This window comes from Notamacropus eugenii, chromosome 7 (assembly GCF_028372415.1).
Source record: "Notamacropus eugenii isolate mMacEug1 chromosome 7, mMacEug1.pri_v2, whole genome shotgun sequence".
Taxonomy (NCBI): domain Eukaryota; kingdom Metazoa; phylum Chordata; class Mammalia; order Diprotodontia; family Macropodidae; genus Notamacropus; species Notamacropus eugenii.
The window spans coordinates 52,191,461-52,205,431 of NC_092878.1; the positions used below are offsets into that span (position 1 = coordinate 52,191,461).

General features: G+C 40.8%; 1 long non-coding RNA gene across 1 annotated transcript in view; it reads left to right on the top strand.

The window, feature by feature from the left end:
* The window catches only part of LOC140514201 (uncharacterized), a 57,176-nt gene that overhangs the window by 4,880 nt on the left and 38,325 nt on the right, over positions 1–13,971 (top strand). The window contains exons 3-4 of the long non-coding RNA XR_011970469.1: positions 6,173–6,381; positions 8,012–8,386. This is a non-coding gene — a long non-coding RNA (uncharacterized lncRNA). The remainder of the gene's footprint in view (positions 1–6,172; positions 6,382–8,011; positions 8,387–13,971) is intronic.

Consider the following 13,971-nt stretch of genomic DNA (forward strand, 5'->3'; position numbering starts at 1 on the left):
ATGTTCATTGATGCCTCTCAGTTTTGAGCCAGAAGAGACCTCAGAGGCGATCTAGTCTAACCCCTTCATTTTACAGATGAGAGAATTGAGGCCTGAGAGAGTTATTCAAGGCCACATTGGTAGTGAGTGATTTGTGGCCCAGTAGATAACTGCCTTGAAGATCAGTTTAACAGGGTGGGACAGTTGGGGGAGGGTTTGAGAGTGTTAGGAGCAAGACTTATACCAACTCTACCTCTTGGGATGCCATAAGGAGGGAGGAGGAGAAGGAACCTGCAAAGTATCATCTGGAGAAAACCAGATTTGTGACAGTACAAAACTAGAAAGAATAAGAGACAAACTATTTAAAAAACAAGCCCCAAAATGTCATTAGTAAGTAATGGCTTCCGGAAGAGGAAGGAATGTAGGGGAACATTTCGGAGATGTAAAAACAAAAGATATCAAGAAAAATCTATGTTTAAAAGAAGAATGTTAGAAGAAGACATCTAGAATGAAGGAAAATTTGACAAGCAGAGGTGGGAAGTAGAATTGTCAGAAGCCGCAAAAACTAAGTTCTGAAGAAGAATGGGACTGAGAGCTAGGCACAAATGGGAGGGGGGGAAAAGTGGCATTTTTGTTTTGGTCTAAGGCCTTAAGAATTCCCTTCAGTTACTTAGAGTGTAGGACACATTCCACGGAGAACATGGCCGGGAACAACAGGCCTGGAGAACTGCCATCCTTCTATTAACAGATCTCACTTCACTTAATCTCTCCTTCCTTCCAAGACAATCAATTCTACAGTCATAGTACAGTGTGTCCCAAAAGTCTTAGTGAAGTCTTAAGATACTAAAATAGCTCAAGCTATTTTAAATAAAAATTTAAATACATTTTGAAGCTATGGAGAGAGCTTAAAATTGCATTAAGATATTTGGAACACTCTCTATAAAAGACCAACCTGTAATACAGTGTCCAAAATTCTGTTTCTCCCTGCTTTTATCTGCTGCCAGCAGGCAGCCTCAGGGAAGAAGGGGTTGGTGTTTCTTCATTGCCTGTGCTCACAGCCGCTACTAGTTACCCACCACAGTGTACCTTCCGTAGGGTGATAACAGCTTCCTTAATATTGTTCATCATTGTCTGGGCGTGTGGGGGGATCAGGAAGACCTCAGTCCCTAAGCAGGCTTCAAACAGTCAGTAGCTCTGTGACCCTTAGCCTCTCTCAGCCCGTCTTCTCCTCTGTTAAAATGAGGATAACGATAAAACCTGCCTCATTGAACAGTCCTGAGGATTAAATAAAATAATCACGCCTACTAGACTATAAGCATATGGCAGGCAGGGTGTAATGTTAATAGAACAGGAAGATTTTTCCTACCCATCAATAGACCTGACACATGGAGCCTGCGATCACAAGGAGAGAGAGAGAAAGTAGCAAGCTGTGAGTGGGAGCAGTTGGCTCAAGGAGAAGAGAGAGAAGCAGGTTGTGAGTGGGTGGAGGGAGGAATTTGTTTAGGGGAACTTGTTTTTGTGGGGAGGGCTGACAGAAAGAAAGTTTAAGATATCAGAGATTAGTGATAAGTACCTTGTTAGATCTTATCTCCTGATATTGTAACGATGCCCTGTTCGGCCTAATGACCGTGGGCTACCTGTTCACCTTTCGCAGGTCTTTGGGTGATCAGCCATTTAAACAAATTGAAAGAAGAGACTTTCCAGAGTCAAACAAGGTGGCAGGCTTTATTCAGGGTCTTAGTTACGTATCCATATGCAGGGCAAGATCTTCCCCAGGACAAGGGGACCCCCCCCCCCCCCCCCCCCCCCCCCGCAGCAAAAAAGGGGCCCTCAGCCTTTCCTGTCCCTACTTAAGCTCTCCCAGCCGCATAGTTTGCACGTGAATACCATGGGTGCTCTCAGCCCCTAGCTAGTTAACAACAGGTGTGCTCAAACCACGGACCAATCTCAAGGGTGGGATGCTCTCCTCAGCAAGTTTCCACTGAGAAGAGGTGAAAATACACGAGATAGCCCATGTTTCACACCTCAATCCCCAGCTGTTCCCTGGGGGGCCTCGTGAGAGTTCTGAGGTTTAGAAGCCCTCACTTTTACCTGCCCGAAAGCGTTCACGTGAAGACTGAGCTTACATCCCAACAATGTCCCAAGTAAATATCTTGGTTTTACCTTTAAGGAAGAGAGTTATTTATATTTTGTGAATTTACCCTGGAAATATACATGCATATTCATAACGGCTGCTATGATATTGCATTGGCCTTACACAGAGACTGTGTCTTGTCTAAACTCTATCTCTGTGTGGATAAAAGCTTATGAAAGTGAGAGTCTCAGAATTAGAAGGGACCTCAGAAGCTTTCTAGTTCAGCTTATACTCAAAAAAGGCTCCCTCAACCACACACACCTGACAAAGGTTCTTCAGTAGAGCCTTTCCATTAAGGCTTTCCTCCAGTGAGAGGAAACCAATTATTTCCCAAGGCATTCAGTCTCTGGATCTTTCTAATTGTTAAGTTTTCCTTCCATGAAACCTAAATTTGTCTTTCTGAAACTAGCTTTCACTCACTGCTCCCAATTCTGTCCTCACCAAGTCAATGAATGTGTGGAGAAAGCAGCAACCTTGGTGCCTACAGGAAAACAATGTTCATTGATGCCTCTCAGTTTTGCTAAGCAAAGTACCCAGGATTTGCATGGATCCAGGCTAGTATCCAGGGACTTGATGGAATTTGAAAGAAATGGACTCATCCCAACTCCAGTGGAAGGCTAGGTTCCATGCTGACTAAGTCTCATTTACCTGGACAATGAAGTTATGCAGTACTACATATAAAAGGAAAATGCATCCATATGCCATGAGCCATTGACTGACGTGCTTTCTGAAGCCGTCTCTCTGGTGAAGTCTCAAAGATTCCATTCCTTAGATAAGGTGTATGACTTTCTCTCCCTGTGGTCTTCTCACCTTGGAAGATCCCTTTACCCCTGTAGCTTCTTACTCTAATGGTCATTTCCTCCATTTTAAGTAACCCAGTCCATGCATTCTTCTTCATGCTCTCCTACTAGTTCCCCATACTTCTTTTTCCACCATGCATCTCCCTGCTCCCTACCTCCACATTTTCAGCTTCCTTTTATGTATTGTTTTCACCCCTTTGAATGTAAGATCCTTGATGGCAGGAATTGTAATTTTTTTGCTTCTGTTTAACTGCCCAATGCCTGACACATTGTGATTCCTCATCCTTACTATTCTTTTTTTGAGGGGAGAAGGCAAGGCAATTGGGGTTAAGTCACTTGCCCAAGGTCACACAGCTAGTAAGTGTGTCAAGTGTCTGAGGCCAGATTTGAACTCAGGTCCTCCTGACTCCAGGGTCCGTACTCTACTCACTGCACCACCTCATCCTTACTTTTCAAAGAGGACCAGTGACATCACAAAGAAATGTCTTGACTCGTACGTGAATTGGATGTAAGTGAGGCATAGTTTTACAAAGTCACCAGGCCTCACTCTTTCTTCCAGAGTCATTTGTTTGAGTGTATGGGGTGTTCAGGGAGGACTAGCACCTCTGGTGTGAGGTCTTGCTGAGCTCTTTTCAGGGCTGCTCATCTACCTTTGGTGTTCACCTGTCACCTAACTCTCACGCGTGGCTTCAAGAAGCTATAGCATGAGCAGCAGTCACACCCAGGTAAAACTATTTTGGCAGATGGACTAAAACAGGGTGAGGGTAACTGACAGGCCTCAAACCTGTCAATGAGTTAGGGAAATGTCTACCCCAACCATGTGAAGATTTCCCCAGAGGAATGGGCAATTTGTTCCAACAGCCATGAAGGAGGACAATGAAGCAGGCACTGTGGAGCGCTTAGAGCTTGGTCAGACATCGAAGGCAGCAAGGTCATCCACCACATTCCAGGCCATCGCCAATGGTTCTGACTTTTGTCTTGCTATTGAACTTTGATGACTGACACATAGTAAATAATAAGTGCTTGTTGACTTCAGGGACAGCAGCTGAGGCAGCAGCAAAGAATTTCAAAGACAGACCAGGACAATTGCTAGCTGCAGGTTTAACTCATAGAAGAGCTGAAATAGCCCCTGAGACTCTGGCCTAAAAGAGTGGAATCAGCCTCATGATAGCTACAGTTCAGCAAAGAACCAGCAGATGGCAGCAGACAGGCCGACAGATTCAGCATAGCTGGCAGCTCAGCCCAAGAAATAGTCCAGCAGAGGACACCAGCAACAAGCTGGTAAAGAAGACCAGCTTTGTGCTGCCTTTCTACAAGCAACCAATAACACCTCTTTCCCTACAAATAAGTGATTAAGGTCCATCTACCCAGAGAACATCAAAGACATTAAGAAGAATGGAGATGGCTCTACAAAGACAATGAGGGCCACTTCATGAAAAACGTTCAGAAATAGACCAGTTCACTCTAGCCATCACTCGCCCAACTGGAGACCCATCTCACATAAAACAAAGGAATTCTTACCCTGTTATCAGTAGGATGAGACTGACCCATGACACAAAGGCCTTTTGAGCAACATCCATTGGAAACTTTTCAGTATGTGGAATAAGGGTCTTTGCAGAATTCCATCTTGCATACTCCAGACACTGTTGAGAATCTGGCAAACTAATTATTTCCTAACTCATAAGGGCAGGACCATGTCTCTTTGTATCTTCCAGGTCCTAGCAAAATGCCCTGTACCCTAGAAGGATCCTAGCAAATGTTTATCAGTATTCATAAGTTTAATAACTGTACTTGAAATTTAGTGTTTAAAACTGTAGTTCTGGTGCTTCCCTTCTTTGTCTATTTTCTCTTCTAATCTCACATATTTAACAGCATTGCCATAATTTGGTTTAGGCATTACTGACTGTATATCAAGCTGTTATATAAGTAAAATTATGATGAAGTTTACCTGAAAGGGCTGTAACCTTTTGACCTATGTTAATTCAGGGAAACCTGAATTAAGAGTATATACTACATGTTATATTCTCAAGATAACAACTGTTATCTCCAATGGCCTAGCTTAGGAGACATCATACTGTAAAGGAGCATCTAAAAAAATGGGTCTCTGACATAGGTGAGAAAGGGACAATCAAAAGTTAAAAAAATAGGCCACGGCAGTTCCCAGGGCAAAGTGAAAAGAACTGGGACAGGTCAACAGGGCTCATGATGCTGTAGTAAGCTTTGAGTTTCTTTTAAAGCTACTGGGCTTGCATAGCTAATCAGTGTACCCAGGAGGGGCAGCAATGAGGGATAAGATTTACTCTAAGCCTGAGGCATTCAGATCTTAGAGTTTAGCCTGATAGTTTAAAACAAGTGTAAGGGAAGCTGAAGTCATGGTAATTCATTTCTGCAAAAAGGTTAAACCGGTCCAAGACTATAATTCATCCATGAGTCAGGTGTGCCCAGGTCTGAAGGTAACCATGTATTTCTGGGTGGACATGCTTCTTGAAGTTTAATTTATTCATAGCAGGGATGATTAGGGAACTCCTGGTTTGCTGGACTGGGGCACCTCCCATGGAGCTGCATATGTCCTCTGGCTCCTCATTGAGGGACATGGATCTTGATGGGATGACACAAGGAACTCCACATCTGTCCCAGTGACTAGCACTTGGTGAAGATGGTTGGTAGCTGGGTCAGGAAAGAGGAAGAAGGACTCCTGTTACCATAGCTGCTCCCTGTATGGTCCAGCAGAGAAACAAGAAGAAACATCTCTATCCTCTTTTATGATTCTTTTCTGGCTCTTTTTCTCCTTTGGACTTCCAGAAAGTGGAGAGAATGTACTTATGCCACAAACAGCTATTCTTGGGGAGGAAAGAAGAGAGGAGAAAAATCCTCTCCCTTTGGTCCTTCCTAGAAGTCCAAGGGAGAAAAAAGAAAAAGAGACAGAGAGTAGGAAAAAAGTCACAAAAGAGGGCAGAGCCATTTTTTTTTCCTTTTTTGCATTCATTTGTGTTTTTTTGATGAGCTTTTTAAAAAAATACATTTTTATTAATATCTTTTAACATAACCTAAGTTTCCTTTTGCATTTCTTCTTCTCCTTTTCCCCATCTCCCAGAGGGCCATCTCATATAATTTTTTAGAAAAATAAAAAGGGGAAGAGAAAACAAGTCAGCAAAATTGATTAATGTATTAAAAAATCTGACAATATATACAATATTCCATATCTGTAAATCATTTCCCCTCTCCTTAGGTAAAGACTTTTCTCCTCAATTTCTTGTAGACCATAAAGAGGGCAACTCTTCTCAACAAAAATCCATCCTCTTGACAATCATCTTTTCAAAATGGTAATAACTGAGGAACAATTAGCAGTTCCCTGTGTCGTTACAGCAAAGTATATGCGTTTCTCATCAAGAAATCAGATGACATCTCTAGCTCCATGGATGTTATGCCAGTCCAGCAAATCAGGGACTCCCCTGATCATCCTTTGAGGTAAGAATGCTATCTATCAGGCCTAGTTTTTGCCCAAAAAAATATTAAAATCATTTTTAAAACTTAATAAGCTGAGGGGACTAAGATTCAGCCTTTGATATAGTTTTCTGGTTGCCTAAAAAATATCTACAAGGTGAGTAGCTCCTTCCTTGGTTTGAGAGACCATCATGGCCAAAAGAGACAGTAAAACTGCACCCACCAGAATCAATACTGTATTGTTGTTGTATTTCCTTTCCCTTCTTTGACTAAGTCACCTTCCTTTTGTTAACTGAAAGTCTACAGAGCTGTTGTACTGGCACTGTGTGTACGCTATACTGGCACCGTGCCAGGAAACTGAATCATTTCCATTTGAACTGTCTTAGAAAGATTCTAAAAATCACCTGGCAGGATAAGATACCAGATACTGAGGTCTTTTTTTGAACTAAATTGCCAAGCATTTATACTCTATTGTGGAGAGTACAACTGGTCACGTTGTTCAAATGCTAAACGTATGCTTGCCAAAAAGACTTTTATGAAGAACTCACACAGGGCAGATGCCCACGTGGTGGTCAGAAAAAGCAGTACAAGGACTTGGAATTGACCATATGACATGGGAAACACTGGCACAGGACCACTGAGAATGGTGTGCCCACATCAAAGAACACGCTGTGCTCTATGAGCAAAACAGAATTGAAGTAGCTCAAAAGAAATGCGAGATGTACAAATTTAGAGAATCCACCCCAAATGTTCACATGGACAGTTTGTACCCAACGTATGGTAGAGCATTCTGAACTTGTATTGGTCTGATCAGCCACCACTGATACACTATGACTTAACTCCAACACACTGATGTCATTTTGGTCCTCTTTGAGAAAGGAGGACAGCAGCCAACCAGGTGGTCTACAAGTGTCTCATTGCATTCTGATTCCAAACCTGAAGTACCAGCCCAGCTTGAGTCATGCTGACCACACAATACTCCTACCCTTAATATCTAGTTAATGAATATTTGAGGAAACTCAAATGTTGTTTTTCAGAGTGTGTCCTACTCTTTGTTACCCCATTTGGGGTTTTCTTGGCAGAGATACTGGAGTAGTTTGCCATTTCTTCTCCAGCTCATTTTACCAATGAGGAACTGAGGCAAATAGGCTTAAGTGACTTGCCCAGGGTCATATATCTAGGAAGTGTCTGAGGCCAAATTTGAACTCATGAAGATTAGTCTTCCCAACTTCAGGCACTGCACTCTATTCACTGCACCATGTAGCTACCTAAATTATAGTCCTATCTCTAATTTACCAAAAACTCAAACATTCTTTGGCCCTTTTGGAACCATATAAACTATTGGTAGATCAACCTTGAATGTGATAGTGAAGACTTCTCAGGGACATAAGTCTAAAGTAAATCTGACCCTAGGCCTAAGTTTCAATTTCTTGGGAATCAAGTGATACAGGGGAGCGTGAAATTGTGAAACCACTTTACCATCTCTCTCCCCTTGTTTGCTCAACTTCCATTTCCTTATTTCTTGTGTCTGGGGCAAATTTCTGAAAATAAGTTCCTTTATCAGGCTCTTGACTAAAAGGGTAAAGGGGTTGGATTTGTGGTTTCTAGCTATATAACCATGCTTCTGCTTCTGTACTGTGCCTCCCTTCTCTAGACTGCCTAGTGAAGGTGACACCTGCTTCTCGCAAGAACTGAATAAAGGACTTTCTGTTTGTACCTTGAGATGCCTCCGAGTAGTCAATTTGAGTAGCGGTTTTGCCATCCCATCCAGTTTCTTGAGGGCTCGTCCGGGATCACGTGACTTCCCAGAGAGATGGTCAGTGCTTCAGTTCAAGGGCTGGCATCCACTGAGAGGTTTTCTCCAACTATCCTTGGAACTGAGCACCATATTTCCTTCTCTGTCAAGTACTAAGTCTGAAGCAAAGGAACTCAGTCAAACAGAAAGTATAAAAGTCTCTGAAGAAACCGTAAGCCCAACCAGTTGGTGAAAGTGCGTCAGTCAGGCAACTTATGCGTGCATCACCCAAAGGTAAGCACTTGTGAGTCCCCACTGTTAGTGGGGCTCTGGAAGGGACACCGGTAACAAGGGAGCACCTGGGTGACTGCTGGTTGGGGGTGACCCCACCGTAATTCATTGAGTCCTAGACTTGGAGATGTCTGGTGACAGCCGTTGTGCAAAATGGGGAAGGAACAGTCCAAGCCCTGAGCTTCGGAGCATAATCAGAATATACTGGTAGATAATCCCTTGGGAAATAAGTTACAAAATTGGAATGAGGTACTGAAATATAAGGGAAAGGAGAAGAAAAAAGGTGATTAAATACTACTGTTTTGTGTGAGGTGATAAAGATATTGGAGGAAGTATGATCTGGTCAAAGCACGGATCCTCTGAGGATTGAGTAGCCTGGAGGAAGCCACCTATGTAGGATTCTTTTGAGCTGATAAAGCAGAACAGAAGTCTTGTGGGGGATGCCCTACGAGCCCACTTACACTCTTTAAGTTGGCCGAGAGGATGAGGAAATCAAATTCAAAATTGGATGAAAATGATTTGTTAGATGTTTTGTCTGTATGTGCTGTATGTGAATGAAAGTCTGTGTCTGTGATTTGTGTCTCTTGTTTCATCTGACACTTTATAAGGTTGTAAATTTAGCCAGTCAGCCAGCAAGAGGAGAAAGGCTGAGCTGGACTGTCCTTGACAGAGGAAACTTATCTTTTTCTCTGAGACCAAAGAAAGGCAGACTAACTAGCACTTAATGACTTCCTGCCTTACTCAAAGGAGAAATTTTTGTGTAATGGGACACAATAGAAAAGTAATTGAATTCATTCTGGCCATATACATAATTGTGAATAGGTGAAATGTGTCACCCTTAATTTAGTGTTTAAGATAGGTTAGAATTTATTAAATTCTGGTGGAAGTGGAAGATTAGCAAAAAAAAATGGGCAATCTTTAAAATTCCTATTTCCACACCTAAATCCAATCAATAAATACCTCCTCACATTCTTTCCCCTATGAATTCTTCCCTTCATCTATCTCCCTTTATATGAATATAGGAAAGGAGCAAAGTTGACCGAAGCATTGACAGATTACAAGGGAGCAGTCCCCTTGTTATAAGTACAGATACAGAAATTCAAAATACAAAGGTAGATGAATGAATTATCCATTCAGAAGTTCCATCTCATACAGCCATCTGGGGAGGAACATCATCTGATGCAGTTTTCTGGTCTGGATGCTCATTCAAGCCATCTTCAGCACAGCATCTCTGCATCTTCTTCCTTTTATCTTCTTGTAGAAATCCAGATGTCTACTCGCCTACAAAACTGACCTTGATACAATTTTAGATTACCATTCCTAAGCCTTATGCTCTTATCACTCTTACAAAATCAAAATTGGGACTTTGGTCAATTGTCATGCTTAAGAAATTCACATTAGCACTATTCATTTCTCCCATCAGGAAGATGAGATTTCATTAAGGAGTCAATACCAGACTCCAGTACTTACATAAATACAATAAATAATCATTTTTAACACAGTACATATCATATCATAAAACAATTCCAACTTCTGGTCATGTGATGCTTCTTTTAAAGCATTTACAATATAGACCACAAACCATTCTTCTTTTAACATTAATCAACTGAAACAAAAATAATGTCTATATATGCTAACCTCACAAACCCTTGACCTGATTGTCTCCATACTATTACTAAGAATTAAAAAACCCTAACTTATTGTTGTTGGTTTAAAGTTCTAAGCCTAATAGTTTAATTTTAGACTTAACCTCAGATGTTTCCCTACCAACAATCTATAATTTAATAGATCTGGTACTAAGCTTACAAAATCTTTGATTACAGGAGATTGCTACTAAGAGTAGGAACATTGCAGGGAAACAATTATCTCCCTAACTTCAGGTCAATCCAGGCAGGAGTAGATTGTCAACTGGCATTCAGCCCAGCTTAAAGTCTGCCAGGTGTCAGTGGGGAAATTGAGTCAGGGGAATCCTACCTCAGCCCAGGCTGAACAGCTGCTCTCCCACCCTTCCCATGAGATCAATTTGAGTAGGGGTCTCACCATTCCACACAACCTTATCAAGGTATATACAACCTACTAAATCAGAGGCATCTTTAGTTTGGGAAAAAGAATTCCAATCTCAGTTTCTTAGAGGCAGGTAACCTCTGGTAAAATTTGGCATTGATGGAAAAGTGAAATGTTTCTGTTTTGATATGAATTCATTTCATGAACATAAGTTGAAGTTAGTGTTTGAACTTATCATATGTGTAGCTCATTTTTTAGATTGAGCAGGGTTAGGAAGGGACAGAGTAGTTTGGGAAACAGATATAAATCTATTAGAGCAATAGCTTAAGGCTTTAATGGTAAATTTGATATTATGATTGTTATTTAATCAGGAACCAGAACATGTATAGAAATGCCACTTAAGACTTGCTTCAAAAGATGTTCCTTAGCCAGTGTGAAATTATAGTCATATATGGTTATATAGTCATTAACTGACTGTTCTTCTGAGTCTAACTCCAGGTATGGATAGCAAGAAGGGCAGTCTGAGCCTCAGATCCATGATGCCAGTAAGCCTGTGAGATGCTGGTATGAACTGCAAAAAGGTGGTATGAGAAGGATAAAAATAAGAGGGTGATCATACTGATCCCAAGTTTGGATGGTCTTCTCCTTTCAATACATTTTGGTGGTCTTAGTTTGGTAGGAGTTGGTGGAAGCAAATACTTTGGTTCCTGTTAACAGCAATCAGTGGAGTCATTCTATTCCCTGTCTGCCTCCCTTGCATGATACAGTTAATGACTAGAATTGCCCAGGATTCCCTGCCCAAAATGATCAGATTAGAAAAGAAAGCTGAGGGATCAGTATGACTGATGGTAACTTAAGAAGTAGGGTTGGGTGCCAGTAGATCAGGAAAGGCCCAGTCCTGACTGACTAGATGAAGAAGATAAAATAGTAGAGGATATGTACTGACAGTGGTGTGACAAGTCTTCAGAAGGATAAAAATAAGAGGAATTGAATGTGATAGTGAAAACTTCTCAGGGACATAAGTCTAAAGTAAATATGACCCTAGGCCTAAGTTTCCATTTCTTGGGAATTAAGTGATACAGGGGAGCTTGAAATTGTGAAACCACTTTACCATCTCTCTCCCCTTGTTTGCTCAACTTCCATTTCCTTGTTTCTTGTGTCTGGGGCAAATTTCTGAAAATAAGTTGCTTGCTCAGGCTCTTGACTAAAAGGGGTGGATTTGTGGTTTCTAGCTATATAATCATGCTTCTGCTTCTATACTGTGCCTCCCTTCTCTAGACAGCCTAGTGAAGGGGACACCTGCTACTCATGAGAACAAAATAAAGGACTTTCTGTTTGTACCTTGAGATGCCCCCAAGTAGTCAATTTGAGCAGGAGTCTCACCACACAACCTTATCAAGATACATACAACCTACCAACATGCATGGAAAACTAGAAGGGCTTAACAGACCAGCTCTTTTCTTCATTCTGAGTTATAAGACGACATGAATAGGGCCTTGGATCCTTCCTTGCTTACTCCCAATAGGACTATAAATTTACATGGAATCTCATCACTAGTGAGATTAAGAATCCATTCTGTCTCCTAAGAACATTCTATTTTTAATATCATCATTCCAGCCATTTTAACAACCCACTTTGCTCAGTGAATCAACAATATCATCTTTTCTTGAAATAACCACAAAAAAGTTATTCTGGGCAGGAATTAGGACTTAAGTATAAAAAAAGAAGAACCTAATGGACATTTAAACACTAGAGGGAGTCCACTGTCTTCTACATGAAGGCAATAACAGTATTGTTAATGTGCTGAAATAGTGACTTGCACTAGAATTCTCCTGAGGGTCATAGTCAAGTGGAATTACCTCCAAAGTTCTTTCTGGCTCTGAGTGCATCATTTGAGATAGTAGGGTTGTAACTGTATTTATACAATAACTTGTGTCATCAAATAACACTAGCATATTCTTATCTAGATTTCACATTTGGGCTTTTTGAGCCCATAGACCAAAGTTTGTGGTCCATAAAGATTGTAGATCCCTAAACTAGATCACATACAATGAATAGTTCACAATATTATTTTATTACCCCAGATGTTGGTTTCCTTATTTAAAAAATTAAGGATGATAATATCAACTTCTACCTATTTTTGCTAATGGGGAAATGAGAATATTTGTATCTAACTTTGAACTCAGGGGAAAAAAGCTGCCACATGATTACAACCAAGCAGTAATAATCAATGATTCAGTCAACAAGCATTTATTACTTATTCCTACAAACAAGGTACTATGCTAAGCTAACAGGAATCCAAGTGCCAAGAAAGAAATACTCGCTACTTGCAAAGGGAAAGGGGAAGGAACAAGTACGTACATAAATACATACAGCATAAATATGAAACGAATAAATACAAATATATATCAGAGGTCTGTTCATATGTATACTATAGACAGAAACACAAAATCCATATATACAAAATGCAAGGTAGTTTGGGAGGGAGGAATCAGGAAAAGCTTCATGAAGAACATGGTCCTTGAGCATAATACAGACTTCGCTTCCTGGTGAATTAGAACGTTCTAAAGAGAACATTATAAAGCAAAACTATGTATATGCTTTCTTCAAGTTTCAGCTCATGTCCTGCCTTCTGGAAGAAGTCTTTACCAGTCCTCCTTAATCTTAGTATCTTCCCTTTGACATTATCTCCAGTTTATCCTTTGTCTGTCTTGTCGGTACATAGTTGTTTACATGTTGTCTCTTCTAGTAGACTGTGAGTTCCTTCAGGGCAGGGACTGGTTTTTACATTTCTTTGTATGCTCAGTGCCTGGTATAGCATCTGGCACATAGTAAGCTCTTAATAAATGGCTTGTAGACTGACTGACTGAGATTGGTTGTATATTTGTGTTTTAACTAAAATACCAGTTGCAATGGAAAGAATATTGACTTTGGAGTCAGGAGATCTAGGCTCAAATCTCAGCCCATCTGCCTACCACCTTTGTGACTATTAACTATTTGTGACAATCAGTTAACCTGAGTCCCAGTTTTCTCATCTGTTCTCAAAACAGAGCCCTCAAAAAGGCCCTCTGATTCTAAATTTATGATCTTATGATCCTACTAGAATTTATACATCCCCATGAGCATTGTTCTTAAAAGTTGCCACTTTAGGAAGCCATGTGGAGACACTACCTTTGCTAAAAACATTTTTGAAGCTCTTAGTATTGCTTTCAAAGTCACTTTAAAAGTCTCAGAATAGTAGTCACATTTATAGACCTACTTTATTTTAGACTCAGCATCATTCAATTTGATCATCCAACTTATTTTTTCAACAAACAAAACCAAATGCTTTACTGTTTTTTTTCTTACAACACTGCCTTCCCAAAAACACTTCCCTCTCCTCCTGTCAATCCCCCACAGAATCCTTCTTTGTAACAAAGAACAGCCAAGCAATATAAGCCAGCACATTCACTTTGTCTGACAAGATATGTCTCATTTCTCAGCTGTGGTCCAACATCTCTGTGCCAAGAGGAAGTAGACATGCTTATCTCTTACTCATTCTTAGGCAAGATGGATCATGAGAGCTCTGATGTTTTGAGTGCTGT